Raw genomic sequence first — 18,086 nt, forward strand, 5'->3', positions numbered from 1 at the left:
CGGTTGGCTCGGGATAGTGGTTGATGTTTCAGGTACTGGCTTTGGAGACACCTGGTGACTGAAACCACAGGACACACAGGGACAATATGCAGAGCATAACCGGACCGAGGCTGGTGTCCTTACAGCCCTCTAGGAGTGAGAAGACCAAACCCGCGGAGGAAACGGGGAAGACATGACCTCCAGAGTAGGAGGAAAGTCCGCTAATGACCTTCTCCTCCCCACTGCCCGTTGCTCTATGCTCAGGAGTCTTCCCTGTACAGATGGACCCCATGCCCTTGGCTGTCCAGTGGGGTTGGCCAGTAGGGAGCACTTACAGGAGACAGGGCAGGAGAGGGGTTGGGGTGCCTAACCCACTGGCTCTGTCTTGGGGGCCCTGTGGGACCATGGACGGTGACATCAGCTCCCAGGAGATCCTTCTCCTTACCCCCCTCTCTGGATCCCCCTCTGGATCCAGAAGGTGCCCTGAGCCCGTCTCTGAGGCTCAGAGACCAGCTGTTACCAGTGCAGGACCCTGACATTTCTCTCCACGCTGCTCACACCTTTGTGAATGACTTCTCCCCTAAAATTTCCTCCAATATCCATTTTGAGTGTGCCATCTGTTTCTCATTAGAAACTGATACAGACATCTGTCACCAGTTTCAAAAATAAATCTACATTCTATATTTTCTATCTGTTTCCCTAAGAATCCCCTCCTGATTTCTGCCCGAGCTGCAGAGGGCATGGAGAACTCTGCCGTCTGAGACTGTCCCGTCTCTCACCCGAACGATCACCGTCTTCCGGGACAGTGTCCCTCCGATGGGAGCGCCCTGGGACAGGGGGCAGGGAGCAGGTGCTGTGGGTGCAGCTGCAGGAAACTCAGGCTCATTGTGGAAGGTGGAAGAGACCTTTTGTCCTGAAAGCTCTGTTTGATGCTCAATTATAATTCAGGAATGATTGACAATTTTAATATGTAGCTTCCCTCCCCCCTTCACCTTTCCTTTTGGTAAAGGGTCAAAGTTCTAGACACTTTCTCTAACTTCAGGTGCCTTGGGAGCCCCTTTCAGGGCACTCCTCACTCTCTACCTTTGCGTGCAATGGTTCCGGGCTCAGCTCCCCTCTCCCCTGCAAGGGGTGTGGGCTCTACTGCTGCGCTTTTTTTAAACGCCAGCTTTGTCTTCATCATATCTCAGTTTATTTCTCTGTAATTGAACGAAGTAGATGTGTTGCTGAACTGCCCACAACCCATTATGGGAACAGATACACAAACTGGAGAGGAAACTTCTAGAAGCCTATTAACTTATTACTCCATCCATTGTGTTCAGTGGGATCATAGAGGAAGAAAAAATTAACAGATAAAACAAGGCCACCAAAGAAAACAGGCGTCATATTTTGGCTAACTCTTTTTTTTTAATAGTTTATTGTCAAGTTGGTTTCCATAAAACACCCAGTGCTCTTCCCCACAGTTACCCTCCACCAAGCCCATCACCCCCCTTCCTCTTCCCCCTCCCCCTTCAGCTCTCAGTGTGTTTTCGGTAAATACCTATTGCCTCAAAAAATCAAATTATCCCCAGAAGAGAGGGAACTAACCAAGAGGCTGATGGATGCCGAAGGGGTAGAAAGCCGTTCAGCCTGTGACTTTGCCTGAGGGGCTCAGGGCCGGAAAAGCGGGAGAGAGCACGTGACCATGTGACGTAGCACATGGCATTAAATCGCCCATAATGTATATCCAGATTGTGTTCAAGGAGATTCATTTTTAAGTTAAGTTCAAAAGCCCATTTAAAAAATACTGGCCGGCGCCCTGAACTCAGAACCGCAGTTTTCAGACTCAGAAAGAACTCTTGCGTCCTCCCCCGCCTGGTCCTTCCCCCAGATTACATCACACTGTAAGCCTGCCTACGATTTTATCACTTCATGGGACGTAAGAGCGGTGGGCAATTTCCACATCAAAAATCACAGAAACAGACCAGAAAAAAAAAGCTCAATTTCTCCAAAGGAAGTTCAGAAGGTCATTGGAATGCTGGGTACCTCCGCGCCCCGTTCCAGGGCCTCTCCAGAGCCCCGTCTGGCCGCGCGGCCACCTCTCACTCTGTGCTGGCCGTAAAGAGAATTATGTTGACAACTGCTGTTTTCCTAACGTTGTGTGTGTGTGGACGGCCTGAGCCGAGTGCGGGGCCCGCAGGGCTTCACTGCACCGAGCAAGGTCAAGGTCCCCGCAGCAGCGTCTTCTACAAACGGGAGCCTGTCCGGAGACAGGGAGCCTTCTTGCACCTCAACACGGTTCCTGCTGGAAAGGCCTTTTGTGAGGACACCAACCCGGTGTGCCCAGGGGACGCTCGTCTGCAGTGACAAGATGCCACAAGGCCATTAACGGTGACGACCACAGGTGTGTTTGTGATGTGACGTGTGTACACCGTGACCACGTGTGGGCAGGGGCGTAGGCGTCCCCACAGTTACCTGTGAGCCATGGACTGTGATCGTGGACGTGTTCTCAGGAAGGGTCACAGGGCCACACAGCTCACTCTCCACGGATCACGTCCCCTCTCGGGTGTCAGATTGCGATGTCAGATCGGGACATCCGAGTCGGGGCCCATTCGGGTAAGCGTGTGGGGTGTGACCAGCACGGCCTCCGGTCTGGGCTCTCTGGCCGCACGACCCCTCGGTTCACAGTGACTCCTCACTGAACGCGGTGCTGGGGGCTGTTGCAGCCCCTCGGAACCCCAGTGACCTCATGATGTGACTGCATTTGGAGATGTGTCCTTTAAAGAGATGGTTAAGGGAAAACGGGGTCCCCGGGGTGGGGCCTGGTCCCATCTGACCGTCCTGGTAAGAGGAGGTCAGGACACAGACGTGCAGGGGGCCGGCCGCGTGGGCACTGAGAGAGAGGATGCGGTCCTCACGGCCAGGCGAGAGGCCTCAGGAGGACCTAGCCCTGCACACACCGCAATCGTAGACCCCAGGCCCGGGACTGGGAGGGACACGTGTGTGCGGCTGAGGCTGCTGAGTCTGGAGCGCTTTGTGGGGTGGCCCCTGCACTCGCACAAACGCCCACCCAGGGTCACTGCCCTGCTGGTGGACAAGACCGTCTGCCCGCCAGCAGCAGGGACCCCAGAGGGGCCGGGCCGGGCGATGATGGATGGGTGTCAGGTGGCTTCACGTCCTGCACAGCCACCCAGGGCGGTCCTGGGGGTGGGTGTGGATTTGTTAAAGGCTCGGCCATCCTGTGGCGTGGGCTTGCTCTGGAGAGACGCGTGGGTGGAGGCGTTATGGAGACAGGAAGAGACTGAGGGCTCTGACCCCACGGAGGGTCCAGAAAAACACTCACCCACTGCCGTCGGACCCTGGGGTGCGGGTGGGCCTTTCTCTGCGCTCTAGGTCCCCAGAGGCCTCCAGCTGCCGCCCTGCCTCCTGTTAGGTTTCCCTGCGGTGAACACTTACAGGCTGTCTCCCAGTACTGTCTGCGCCGTGATGACCCCCAGCCCTCGTGTGGCCGAGCCACACACCCTCCCTGACCACACAGGATGAGGCCCCGCTGGGCCAAGCACTACCCTCTCCCTGGGCAGTCTGGAACCTCCATTGTTCAGACCCACCCTGTGCAAGTGCCATCCTGAGCCGAGGGAGCCAGACATCCCCAGGGAGCAGGGGAGCAGCAGCTGTGCCTGGAGGAGCAGAAGTGGGAGCTGCGGGGACGCCGTGTTCCTCTCCCCAAGGCTCCCTCCTGACGCCCCACATGTCCCCGCCCCGGGTTCTGGGGACACCCCCGCAGCGTTTTAATAAACCTCTGTCCCTGCCCCTCGTGTCTGTGGCCCCGGGTCAGCTCACACAGGCTCCCACGACTTGTGGTCCCGGAGTCCCACTTAATCCTGGCCACACGCCGACATTTTTTATTTTCTGTGTGCAGAAGAAGCTGGGAAATATGCCCGACTGTAGGGCTGATTCCTGGTCTGTTCACCACTGGGGACGCGCCCTGGCCCATTGTTGAGCGATCCCCGTGGCCCCTTGGCTGCTTACCCTCTTCGCCCTCATGCCCCGCCAGCGGCCGACGTGGGCTCTGCTCTAATTTGTCACGGGGCTGCCGCCGAGCGGCTGGTCACGGGCATCCGGCTGGACCAGAACAAAAGCCACGCGGATGCCGTCTGACACCACGGGCATTCCAAACGCGGAGTGAACGTGTCTTCCGACAAAACATGCTTCCCCACCGAGGCCCTAATTGCTCTGGAGACGGCGGCCGGCCAATCAGCCACGGCCACCCCACTCCGCCTCCCGATGCGGGCAGGGTTTTCCAGCCCCAGCCCCTCGGAAGGATTTATTCTGCTCTGAGGGCTGCTGTCCCCTCGGGGCCTCCTGGGCTATTTCTCACTTCCTTTGTGCGCACCCCGAAACCAGAGCCCCCCGCCCCCCGGGCCCCCGCGCCCACGCTCTCCCACACCTTCTCCTTGTTTCTCTCCTCTGTCTGACATAATAGAAAACAGAACCACATACTCAAAAGGCAATTTCCATTTTAATCAGGCTTGGGAGAGCCCTATCTAACACGCCTCCTCTCCCGGCTGGTGAAATGGGTGACATTTACCAGGGCTGCGGACAGGCTTGTCCAACAGCCCCATTTAAAATGCCACTCAGATTCCCCACCTCTGAGTCTTAAAAAGCACTTGTCCTACAAAGTGTTATCCTTACCAAGAATCTTAAGCAGAGTCTTCACCCCCTCGGAGGCGCCGTGCGATTCTGCAGGGAAAGCAGTCAGACCTCCCCGTGGATGAGGTCCCGTGGGCGGAGGAGGACGGGCCTCCGAGCCTCCCAGGAGTCTGCTCCTCCCACGCACAGGTACACGAGTGTGGCTCCCAGCGGTGCTTGGTCACAGCCACCGGGGGCTCGGCACCTCGGGCCTCCTGCTGCCTTTTCAATGGGGGTCGGCTTCCGGGGCCAGACGTGGGCAAGCATGCATCTCTCACCAACTGTTCAGAATGGGTCTGGGTGTGAGTCTGCCCACGTGCCCTCCGGCCTCATCCCCGGGCTTGGACAGAGCTCTGGGCACATGCACACACTCGCACGCTCAGGGGTAAGAGTGAGTCTTTCCCAACCCCCCACCACCCTCGGCTCTAAAGCAACATTTTTGGGGGTGGGCTGCATGCTGAAAACCCCCAGGTTACCCAGGTTGTGTTAGAGAGTCAGCTGAGGGAGCCTTGAACTTGAACCCAGGTTTTAAGAGCTCCAGAGAGAACATACCTCTGCCTTGTTGCTTCTTCTCTTGTGTAAGCGAGTTCGCATCCCTGGGAGGGGCCGGATGCCTCATTGTTGGGAAGATTGGGGAGGGGGCTTCTCTAGTACAGGGGCCTGGACTGGAGGATGTGGTCTGGTCGGGCTATGGAATGTTCTGTGCAAGGAATGATTTCAAAGTGGTGTTCGCAGAAGCTGGATTTATCTGGTAGTGCCGACCGGAGGCTCCAGAGTGGCCTTGGCTGGAGAACTTAGCGGAGGGTGGGAACAGCGACAGCAGAGAACGTGTGGAGAGGGGAGCCCTGAAGGACGAGGCCTGAGGGTCAGGCACGAGGCGTGTGGGCGACAGCGCAGCCAGTGGGTGGCTGAGAGGTGGGCCGTATCTGGGGAGTGGGCTGGACTAGGTCGGTTTGCCCTTGAGCTGACTGGATGTGTCCTTCAAGCTGAAAGGCAGAGAGCGCCCCCTCCGCTTCCTCTCTTCTGGAAGCCTCGGCAGGCCTGATCTATGAGAGCAAAGCACCCTGTTCGTTGCCGTGCGCGTGTAGTGACGTCTGCGCACCAGGTGGAGACCCAGGGACGCAGCAGAGGCGAGGGATGGGGTGCGTATGTGCCTGCGCACCTGCCGCTCCAGACCTCAGGGTGTCTTTGGACCAAATTTAGCTTCTTGGCTCCGATTACATTCAGATGAACTTGGCCATATGGAGATGTTGATTACAGGTACAAATTTTGCTTTGGGAGAAGACGGTGTTTGTGTGACCGTGTGTGTGTGAGTATGAGCGTGTGTGTGTGTGAGAGAGAGAACTCGGCAGAGAGGGTATATATAGAACGATGTAGGGAAACATGTCTTCGTGGGGAAACAGAGGGCCATGAGCAAGGGAACGGAGGCAGGAGACTGCCCTGGCCGCAGCGGCTTCCCCCAGCGTGCGCCTCTGAAGACACTTAAGCAAATTCCGTCTGATGGCGCTGCCTCTAGCACTTCTCACCCAGATGAAATAAGTGTGGAACAGACTCTTCTGCCTAATGAGAATTTAAATCTTCAACTTTGTCAGAGACGTGAGCCCGCAGGCTCGGCGTGACGCACATCTCTAAGCACGCAGCCTGAAGGGCAGGGGGCCCGGGACTGCTCTCCCTCCCTCCGGAGCCCCCACACAAGACCCAAGCGGTGCACGACTCACCAGGGCCTTGATAACGGCATCGTAGCCACGAAAGCCCTCCGGCTCAGATTCTAGCCGGGCCCTTTGAGTCCAAGAGCGTTTGCTGAGTTCACCGGGCGTCTTCCACGTGCAAGAAGATAGATACCAGGGGAGACACATCCGTGGACGTGCAAGATTCCTTGTCTGGACTCACAGGAGAGCTCAGAGCCTGCAGGCGTGAGCTATGCCGCCTTGAGCAAATTGCTTAACCCCGCTGGCCTCCATGTTCACACCTGCAAGATGAGAAGACAGTCACACCCAGGATGGGGGGCTCGTGGGGGAGCGCCGTGCCCGGTGCCGGACACGCAGCCAGCCCTCAGGCATCGCCAGCCACGGTTCCAAGGAGCGTGTTCCCACGCCAGAGATAGAGACAGCGCTGACAGAACACGCGCACTTGGTATTTGCTGAAATGACTCTTCAGAAGCATTCATAAGCAATTTCAAAGTACTTTTCCACATCTTTGTTCCAAGTTGTCTTGTTTTTATGTTTTATTAGTTCAAGCCTCCTGAAACGAGCCTGAGAAGGAGGTATAGAAGTCTCCACAATGCCGCTGCCCTCCACGTCTCCAGAGCGAACGCTGCGCACGCTCACAGAGAGGCTGAGGCACGGGTGGGTGGGCAGGCCCAAGGACGGAGGCGGGAGCTGCGGGGCCCCACCTGCGTCTCCAGCTTACGGATCCAAACAGTCTCTGTCTGTTCCCTCAGGGTTTTCTCTTCCCAAGTCCTGCCTCTTTGGTTTCTCTTGGTGCCTTTGTCCTGAACTCTCCCTGGACACAGAAGAGCAAGACCGTGGGGTGGTCTCGGCTTTGGCTTCCCACCTAGTCCAGGTCTCTGCCCCCGAGCTGGCTGTGCGGGAAGACCTTGAGTCCTGTCGGTTGGATCACAAGTAGTAACGGCTGCCGACATTTCCAGAGCGCTCTGCGCATGGCCCTGCATGCTGGGGGGCCCTCGGAGCATCGTCTCATCTGCACAGGATCAAGGACAGCAGAGTGGCCCCAATTCACGCTGGAGATGAGGGGACATGCACGGAGTGGGGGTCACGTGCCCAGCTGCACAGCCAGGGAGAGACAGAGCCCCGAGCCTGCGTTATAGCCCCTCCCGGGTCCCGCCTGAGCCAGTGGGGCTGAGCGGAGGGCTCCCGGACTGCGCCGCTCAGAGGAAACCCAGGCTTCTCTGGTTCCACGTGCATGAAGGGGCAAGAGAAACAGTCACCGCTTGGAGGATGGGAGGAGCCGATGGTCCTCCCAGGACCACTTGCGACGCCCTGATTGCACTGCCCCGTTTCAAGCCCATCTGGGCACACCGGGCTTTTGTGATGCGTGCCCTCCGAAAATAATGGCCCTCATCTCAGAGGCTGGCTGCTAACTTCACCTCCCCTCCAGATCCCCCAGATTCTGAATGCGCTGCCTCCTTTCAGATCATCTTTGGGGTCTGCAAAGCCACCCTTCCTTATGACATCGGTGTTTCAGGAACTGCCCACACATCCTCCTCAGGCTGGAGGTTTGCCTTTGTCAGTCAGGCTTCTGGAAGCCCCGTGGCTTGTGTGTTTGTTGGCCATGACTCGGCCTGCAGGACTCGACCTCGTGAGAACCTCTCAGGCACCGACTCTGGGCCAACCTCTGTGCACACAGGGCAACAATGCTGTGCTCCGGCCTCTCTGCCTGCTGACGGGCAGCACATCTCCCTTCTGGACTCTTCCATCGAGGCTGTCAACCTGTCCCAGGGGTCAGTGTGCACATGGGAGCCACAGCCTGGTTGTGTAAAAGCCACGGCACTCACATGACAGGGCTCTGCGCACACAACCTGAGCACTCCTACCGCTGGCTTGCAGACACCTTACAAAGGAGCTTTGGAGCGAGGCCCTGGCTGCCTCCATGTCCCATGTGATTTCAATGGTGGCTCATTCTCTGGCTTTCCAACCCTTCGGAAACTACGTGGTACACATTCTTTTTAAATATTTGTCACAAAATGATTTTTGACTTACAGAAAAGTTGCAAAAGTGGTACCAAGCATTGACGTAGACTCTTCACCCCACCGCCCTGCATGTCAGTGTCTTCCGTAATGGTGGTGCCATTTCCCAGACCAGGACATCGCCCCCGACAGAATACTAGTCACTTAACGCCAAGCCTGGCGGAGTGGCCCCAGTTTGTCCACAAATGTCCTTTTGTGGCTCCAAGATCCCCTGCTGCATTCAGTGGTGAGGGAGTGGATTTAATGGGCTCCACTGAATGGTCCTCACACGCTGCGGATCCGTTGATTTGAGAGTTCTGCACAAGGGTCTGTGGACACCTGCTTGCATGGCCTCTCATTAGGTCTCCTGATCCCCGAATTTTAAGTGGAGATGCTTAGCTTAACACTTGGAAAAGACCCACCTTTAGATTCTTCAACTCCCTGAAATTTTTTGGGAAGACCCTTCCCCTTTGGAAGCACACTTTTCTTCTTAGTTTTTGACACAATTGCTATTTTCCAAAACAAATAACCTTGAACCTTCTGTCCTGCTGTCCCGATGGTGAAACTTGACAGTGGGTCCTTTATGATCCATCGGTGCGTGGTCGCTCCCCACATAAGTACAGCCTTGCCTCCACGTGGACCAGATCCTGCTTCGTCAGAGGAGCACTTCCGCTCTGTTGCCAGAAAGACCCTGAGGGGGGATCGCAGAGGGGCTGACAGCAGTGTCCCGTGACTTACTTTAAAGAATAAAAATAAAATATAGAGAGAGATATGCATTTTTTTCTTAAAGAAAATGAATTATTCTTTGAAAGTTAGTCAATCTCTCGGGGCACAGTGTGGAAAATTAGATTTTAATGGTCTTGGAATTGAGGTTCCCTGGGTCAATAGTACTGGACACTTGAAGTAAAATGACAAATCTATTAGAAGAAAATCAAACATTTTGCTGCTCATCAGAAAGGCAGTCAGAGGACAGCAAGCAAGATCTTGGAACTCTTCTTGCGTACAGAAAAGTGCCATTTCTGCCTGGTGTTTTGAAATCTGTGGGAGAGGATCAATCATGGGTTTCTTGACTCTCCTCCAGTCAGAAAGGTTCTTGGTTTCTGGGCTGTTTGCAGAATTCTGCTGGTAGGTAGTTTGGCAAAACGGGTCTTCCAGAAGCATTCAATCCCAAGGCAGCATAGAACCGACTCTGCTATTTCTCAGCTGATTCTCACCATCAGTCCTGGCTGGCGGCTGTTGGGCTGACTTATTCCTACCTGATGCACTCCGCTTTGCCACTTAGGAGGTTGGCAGAGCTGCCACGTGCAAAAGCCAACCCTGATTTTTGTCTTGGGGGAGGAGGCCCTGCTTCCCTGCCCCCACTCGGGATCTCCCTCCTGCCTCTGCTCGGAGCTCCTGCTGCTCCCACTGGAGCACACCCCTCAGGGCCGGTCATCCCGAATTCGAGGGATGTGCTCCCCTGAGGACCAGTGCCCCCCTCCACCTGCACTTTGGAATCATCGCCAGAACAGCGGGGTGTTTGGAAATAATACCGGAGTTGGGCTCCAAGCCTGACCCGGGGTCTTGAGTGGTGTGGGGCGGGGACACGGGCACCTGGGAGGCTAAGGGGAGGAGGCTTGGGAGTGAGCTGGCCCACTTACCTTTGTAAGAATAGAAATAAAAAACAGAACTCAAGCTGTGTGGAGGCTGATGGGGAGGGAGGGAGGGAGGCAAGGTGAGGGCAGAGCCGGAATGGTCGGTCCACACAGCAGGCAGGAGGGACGGCATCTCAGATATGGGGTCTCAGGTACCATCCAGATGGAGGAAACACCGAGGTCTGTGGCTGATTTGGCAACCTCCAGCCCTACCCGTCCGTGGATGACGGTGCTGGGCACCGGGCGAGGCTGGCATAGGCGCTTAATAAATGCTGAGAGAGAGGGACGTAACTTGGAAATTCCGCACACGACCCTAATGTCATTGCAAGTTTCATGCCCATCTGGTTTTTATCCAAGTGGGTCTTCTCATGAATAAAATCATGGATTTTATTCCGTGGGGATTTTCTGTTTCTTTCGCCATCCGCAGTTTGCTGCACATTATCAGTCCTGGCCTCTTTTGATGCCATTCAGAAATCAGTTTTAAAACAGGTGTAAAGAACATCTGTGGAGATGTTGAGTCCCCTCCCCACCTCCAGACATTTTCTTTGTTGGGAAGCGTCTGCAGTTTTGGCGTCCCCTTATACGAATTAACTTGAAAACGGTACAGGTCTTCCCGATCCCTGCCCCCCAGATTCTGATCATGGATCCACCCGCCTCCCAGCCTCTGTGAATCTAACAGCCTCGGGCTGGGAATGGGTCAGTGAGCGATTTGTCGGAGATCTTACACCAGCCGGGAAGGGGGTTTGGGGTGTGAGCAGCTCAGTGTCCTCTCGGAAGCCGTGACCGTCCCTCCCTGCCCTCTGCCTGCCTCTCCGCCTAAGACAGACTTGCTTTCCAATCTGACAATTACCTTTCCCCAGACTCTCGGGAGGCGCTGAGCAGCAGATCCTCTGTGTTTATTTAACTAACACATACTATTTTCCTAAACCCAAGACGTTAACCCAGCGCCCTGACTTGGCTTCCAGAAGGGACGCTGATTGTGAATGAATCATCTGAATGGGAGGCTCAGCAAAAAGCTGCTGTCCTGTTCCTAGGAGGCTTGAGCCTTGGGACAAAGTGGCCATTAGAGGAGACCCCCCCCTCTGCCCTCCCTCCTGCTGCTCCTTCTGCTAATTAAAACACAGCCCATGCCAATTAAAACACCACAAGAGCCATTATTGCCTTTTTGTTTATCCACAGACCAGGGATAATGCAGGGAAATGAAGTGGAAACTCCCTGCGTACCAGCTTGGCTATCGGTTTGCTGGAGGGAGGGCTCTGTGCTTCCCTGGGAGGGGCCGGCAGGTCCCACAGGGGGCGGCTGTCGGGGCCAAGTGGTGCTCAGCCTGACAATGCCGGCAGCCACTGCCCATGCTGGCAGACCCACAGGCTCTGAAAGCTGTGCCTTCCAAGCACCGGGGCAGAGCGGGTCCCCCGCCCCCGCCCCCAGTGCAGACCATGCCAAGGGAAGCCAGTGGACAGCCCAGTGACTACGTGGGTCACTCAGCACAGCACCCTAACCCCTCCCCTTACAGGCTGGTAGAAAGTTACTAGAATTTTCTCGGTTACCTCCCAGCTTCCCCCCTTCCCCATGCCCTCCGTTGAGCCCTTCCCCCTCCTCTGGAGCAAGTGGGAGCACAGGACAATATGCACTTGTCCCTGCAGCTCTGGGAGAAGCAGAGTGACTGACGGCTGGAGACATCAGGATTGACGTGAGCCTCGGTGCAGATCACTGGCTGGGCGTGCGTCCCGGGCCTTCTCGGCTCTTCTTGAAAAGGGGGAAGCATTGCCTTCTCCCTCCTAGAGTTACTGCAAGGATGGACTCTATTAACGTGTGAAAATGCTTTGTCCAGCCCCTGGCACCGAGGAGTGCTCAAAAATGTCAGCCAACATCATTATGCTTCTCCAGCCAGACAGACACCACCCACCTGGGAGTTCCCAGGGTTATGGATGCAGGTGCATGAACAGGGCAGTTGACCTGTGGCTGCGTCTCTGCACCAGAAGCACCTGCAGAGGCTTTAAGACCCCCTGCCTCCCAAGCCGTGCCCAGATCGCTCCCAGGTAAATCAGAATTTCTAATGTGCTGCCCCAGTTCTGAAGGACTGATTAAGTGGACGTTCTGCCTTCACCTTTGCTCAGTGAAGCCAGCAGAGTCTGGAGGGCACTGGGGGAGGCACTGCTATGGACCGAAGACTTCTGGACCCCCGCCCCCCAAATCCATTTGTTGAAGTCTTAACCCTCAAGATAATGGTATTTGGAGGAGGGGGCTTTGGAGGTGGTTCATGCTAGGTGAGGTCATCGGGTGGGGTTCTGTGATGGGATTAGTGCCCTTGTAAGGAAAGGAAGAGACACCAGAGCTGTTCTCTCTGGCATGAGAGGACCCAGTGAGACGGGAACCATTCACAAGCTGGGAAGAAGGTCCCCAGCAGACCCCGAATGCTCCCACATTGACCTGCAGCTTCCAGCCTCCAGAAATCCATGTCTGCTGTTTCAACCACCCAATCTGGGCACTTTGTTATGGAAGCCCAAGCCAACTGAGACAGGTGCAAGACGAAGGTCATTGGGCCACTAGCACTTCACGTAGAATGCTCAGAATCCTTCGGAGAGCTGACAGGTGGTGTGTGCTTGGAATGTTCTGTCACACTCAGCGCATCCACCCCCCACAGATGGACTTCAGAGCCCAGCAGTGTGTGCAGAACCCGGCCGCAGGCCACAGAGAGCCTCACTGATGCCTCACGGGTCCTCTGCCGCTACCAGCATCGGAGAGTGGAGGCTGACGGGACAGGCAGAGAGAATGCCCCGTCACGTGATCTCCATGCTTTGTGCTTCAGAAAGGAAGGACCAACACCACGGGTGTAAATTCTGCTTTGGGGGAAACGACATTCAAAGACAAAGTCTTTCGGTAGGGGCCAGAGAAGATAAACACCCCTGACTCGGGGTGAGTCTGCCGGGTACAGGGCACTGCACTGGGTATAAGGGTTCAAGGAGATAGACAGTGCAGGGGACCCTCAGACCTTACAAACACCTCCTGCTGAACATCTTCTGTCTTCTCTGCCTTGGACAGAGTCCCTTCAGACCACTGGAAACGGTATGTGTGTTTGGGTAAGTGCTAAAAGCCCACCATTGGAAAAGCTGTAGGTACAGATATAGATCTCTTCTGTGAATCTCTGTGGCCTTGGGTGAGTCACCACCTTTATCGGGAAGCCTGTCCTGGGCAAGCAGACTCGGCAAGTCCAAACACCAGCCAGTGTCACTCAGGAGATTTCAAAAGGCAGCAGAACTTTTGATGAGTTAATGTAAATATCAATTGCAAATTTACCGGAATCCCCCACTGGATGTAGAAGGATTTCTTCTTTATAGGAAAAAGAGATGTGATTAAATTAAAGGAGCATAATTAAAGTCCAGGACTACAGGCAGATGGTATTATGCCTCCCAGTACCTGGCGTTGACTACCTGGAATGTGGTGCTGGGAAAGACGATAGTGCCTCATCCCTGATCTGTGGGAAATGGTGCTGGGATCAGTTGACATCTGTCATGGGGAGATGCTAGCCCAGGAGATGGTGATTTGCCACGGCCAACCCAGGGGTCTGGGCTGGATTTTTGTGAAGAAAATAAATCCTCTGTATTTTTGCCTAGCCAGAAATATACTCTGACCACCTGGCCAAGAGGTCGCTATCATTTCTAAGAAGTCTTCCATCTTCCAGAATGCTCAGTCTGCAAATCCAGCAGCTAAAGTTGTGGTCAGCAGGCTCAACCTGACTAGGCAGATGTAGCCAGGGAGACACACATGGAATTGTCCCCAAGTTTGGCCGGAAGTGCCAGTGCAATGAAGACACAGGGCAAGTGGTATGAGAGCCACAAGGGTCCGAACGACTTATTTGGTGTGGGACAGAACAGAAGAAAAAACTGCTGTTGTACTTGCAGATCTGCTTACTCACATTTCATGTCCTGGAAGCAAGATGCACTTCTGCACTAAGGATTAAGCTGACTTTCTTAATAACCATGGTGAGTCCTCTTACTCTTACTAATTTTATACCAAGGTGATTACCGAGTATCAGTGGTTTAAATATTTATAGAAATGTAGAGAAGCTGCTAATGGCTGAATCAGCTTCAAACGGCAGGTGATGACAACAGATTTAATGAAAGCAGATTCCACTAAACACACACCAGGAAGAGCACACCGTGACAGGGACATGTCATGGTACACAAGGGAAACTCAAATGAGCCGCTGCAGCATTGGTCGGAGAGACACAGGTTGGCTGGGAAGCAGAAGTCTTCTTGCATGACTGTTGGAAATCATGCCCAATGATGGATGACCTTGAAACTGACCCCCATCAAGAAAGAGGAGATTTAAGAAGATGAACGTCTTCAGTTGTCTGACCATAGAAATAATCACTCCTGCCCCTGCACCCAATAAGTGGTGCTGGTCTCCATGGCATTCGATGCTGCTCCGCAGTTCCATTTCACATGGAACAAGAATCCGTCCATCTTGCAGATAAGGAAAGTCATGCTGCAGGGGAGACTGCCCAACTCCAAAGTCATGTAGCAGATGACCTTAGGTGTCAGGCAGAGGTGGGCCCAGGATGCTCTGACCCATTGTTTCCTGCTGGCCTCTGTGCCGCTCGGAAAACAGGGTGAACCAGCTTCCAGGTGCCATTTGCCTCACATCCCCAGCATCATTCCTGCTGAGCTATCTTCTTCCCAAGAAACTCCTCAGACCCAGGTTCCTACAGCCAACTCCTGTGCTTGTGCCCAAAGAGCAGCACATAGCAGAGACCCCATCTTGCTCATCCTGCCCCATCTGCCCGGAACAATTCTCTAAACTCGGTGCAGCACAGGAGCTTTGTCTTGTAGGAGATTTACAGAAGCCTGACATGCAGGAGATAGATTGGCCTGAAGCCCTGCTGACCACACTCATCCACTGCCCTTCTATGGCCACTTGGAAATTTGGGTCACCAGACACAATGCTGAGTTGGGGCCAACCCACTGCCAGGGCTGTGACTCCCAATCCACCAGTGCTATCAGGTGATTCATGTTGTAGTTAGATCAAGCCTATCTAAATGAATGCCTTTGATAAAGAAATTATATTTCAAGCTTAAATGCAATTTAGGAAAATGAACTAAAAGTATGAAATAAAAGTAAAAATAGGAAAAAAAGGAAAAACTTATTGTGTTCTAGGTTCTTCTGACTGCCAATTCTTCTGTTCCGATGGAACATAATGGTTGTTAATCCAAATCAGCATCAGACCGGACGTCTTGCTTGGGTCATCAGGATGGTTGAGAGGAAGGATCCTTGTGAGCTGGCACTGTGTTCTCTGACATGCCGGGCACAACCCCATCTACTGCCTCTAAAACATTGGACTGGATACAGTCCCGTGTTTCAGGAAACACCACTCAAGAAAACTGCGGGCATGGAGAGACGGAGAAAAAGCCTGAGCCTTCTACAATACATGGCATAACCTGTCCATAAAGATAAAACTCTGAGGGTTCGTGTGGCCCATCCTGTTCTGCTCAGACTCACCTGGAAGCATTCTTCTCCCTACCACCTGTGTCTCCATGTTGTCACAGACTCTCAGGATTTTAGAAGTCACCTGCTTCATCAACCATATAATGCTTGAGTTCTTCCCCCGTGTTCTTGGCAGCAGCAGAAGGTCTGGGGTCACTGAGCAGAAGTAAGAACCCTCAGCCCAGACCTGTCCTTTGCAGTGTAGGGGCACCATCAGGATGGGGCCCTCACAACCCACCTGAGCACGGAGGGCCTAGGAGCCAGCAGACAGCACTTCTGTGGCTTTAGGGCAGCTTCAAAGAGGCCAGGCTGGCTGGCCTCCAGAGCAAGCATGGCACTTACTGCCCCTGCCCACTCAGGCCTTTGACCTAATTCAACATCCAATTGTGCCTACACCCAAGAAAAACAAATGTAGATACTTTGCTACCTGTCAGCATCATTAATTTTGTTGTGATTGCTCATTAAAGTGGTTTGTTTGCATTGGGCTGCGTTGGCCATCTTACCCTAATTAAACAGTGGAGCAGAATCAGGGGATAATTTGCTTGTGGGCTGCTTTAAGACATCAGTATGACCTATTGCTCTCTGGCTGAGTTTGAAGCGACCATTTTGCTTTCAGTCATCATGCGAGCCTCTCCCTGGAGAGTCTTCTGTTTACGTGCTGCTCTGGACTTCTTCCAGGTGAGCTGAGGATATAACCATGCTGACACTACCCTCACTAAAACTATGTTCACTGCAGAAAGGTTGCCCGTGAACTCCGGGGACAGGAAGGAAGAGAAGGCAAAATGTCTTGAAATAATGTGGCAACTTGGCTTCAACCTTTCTCATAAGAGCAGAAACAATAACAGCTGGCCTTTCTTGGATGCTTATTGTGAAAAGGCATCGCACCAAGTGTTTTAAAGATATTGTCGCATTTAATTCTTATAAAGTGGGTACCGTGACTATCCTCATTTTAAAGGTAAAGAAATAGACCTAGGAAGGAAGTCAGGTGCTGCCCAAGGATCCAGGTTAGAGCCTGAGGAGCCTAAAGCCATCACCCAGACCCCAGCGGGCCTCCCCAGGAGCAGAGTCTGTGTCCCTTCATGGGTCATCCTGGAAAGTAGATGATCAAACAGATCGCAACTTCACTCACCAACTGTTTGTAAACTTGAGTATTTGTGGCAGTAAGAGTGATATCAAGACAGAAGACCTTACAAAGTAAGGCACCCTTGATCATACATTCACAGCCATTCACTCCCAAGTAGACAGCTGCTGAGTGTTTATTCTGCTCCAGGCTCTGTGGTTAGTGCTGGGACCTGGAAGATCCATTCAAACAAATGGTGCCTGTCCCCAGGGGCTCACAGCTCAGAAGGGAGAGAGCCTGAGAAAGCTCTGTGTGTGTGAGTGTGTAAATGAGCAAGTATGTGCACATGTGAGTGTGTGAATGAGCAAGCGCATCTGTGCACAGATGAGTGTGTGAGTGAGTGTGCACACACTAGTGTGTGAATGAGTGCATGCTTTGTGAGTGTGTGAATGAGCGAGTGTGTGCATGTGTGAGTGTGTGAATGAGTGAGTGTGTGCACACACGTGTGGATGAGTGAGTGTGTGCATACATGAGTGTGTGAATGAGTGCATTCTTGTGTGAGTGTGTGAATGAGCAAGTGCGTGCATGTGTGAGGTTCCCGATCAGGCAATCCCATCGGTCCCTGACACTGATCTAATGTTATTGGTCCTGTGGTCCTGTCTCTCCCCAATGCCTGGAATCCTCCTGGATTTGAGGAGGAGAGATCAATGCTTTTTACACATTAAATTATGCCAACCATACACATTTTATTAATTTATGGAAATGTCAGATTGGTTTAACTATTATACTGAACTTCTGTCCTCCAATAAATGGCTTAATTTCCTTCCAAGGATAAGGCACTCCAGTATTTTTGGCTGACCAATTCAGCTCAGGGCGCTCTAATGTTTTCTGTCTACTCAGAGGACACATACTTCATCAGGATGACTCTGGGGTAATGACACCAAAGGCCTATTTCTAATGATTGTCACGGTCTTGGCAAAATGCATTCCATATATTAAGGCTGATGCCTCTCACCAAGCTGGGTGCATCCTCTGGGGGAATAAATGACCTTTTCTCCAGAGCTTTCCTCTGCTTGTGACATGGGAAGAAATATCTCCCAGTGCAATGCCGGGGTTCAGAACAGCCCCTAGAGTGGGGGAGATGGCTCTGGTCCTAACCCAATGAACATATCAGAAAAAGGAGGTCTATCTAAAGATATAGCCAAAGGCTGTTGGAAATATCGGCAAACCCACCTGGGGAACAGCAGCTCCACATTTACCATGGACCTAAGGAAGCGTGAATTTTAGCACCACATTAGAGCCCTTTAATCTAAATTTCTATCTACAGTGAGGAATTCTTCTTAAAGAGGACCCCTCCCCAGTTTCAATAAACACAGATGCCATGGCACCTGGATCTGGACTTGGGGGATGAATGTCAGGGGGGCATGGAGTTCCTCTGTAGACAGTGTTGGGATTTTGTGGGGAGAAGGTTGAACAATAAAGTGTTATAGGGCAGCGGGACATACTGGCCCCAAATATGCCACTTTGGCATGAGGATTACTTTGAATTAAAGAAAATTCAAAAGAAGCAGATCCAAGAA

The sequence above is a fragment of the Suricata suricatta genome, chromosome 8 (genome assembly GCF_006229205.1).
Source record: "Suricata suricatta isolate VVHF042 chromosome 8, meerkat_22Aug2017_6uvM2_HiC, whole genome shotgun sequence".
Classification (NCBI taxonomy): domain Eukaryota; kingdom Metazoa; phylum Chordata; class Mammalia; order Carnivora; family Herpestidae; genus Suricata; species Suricata suricatta.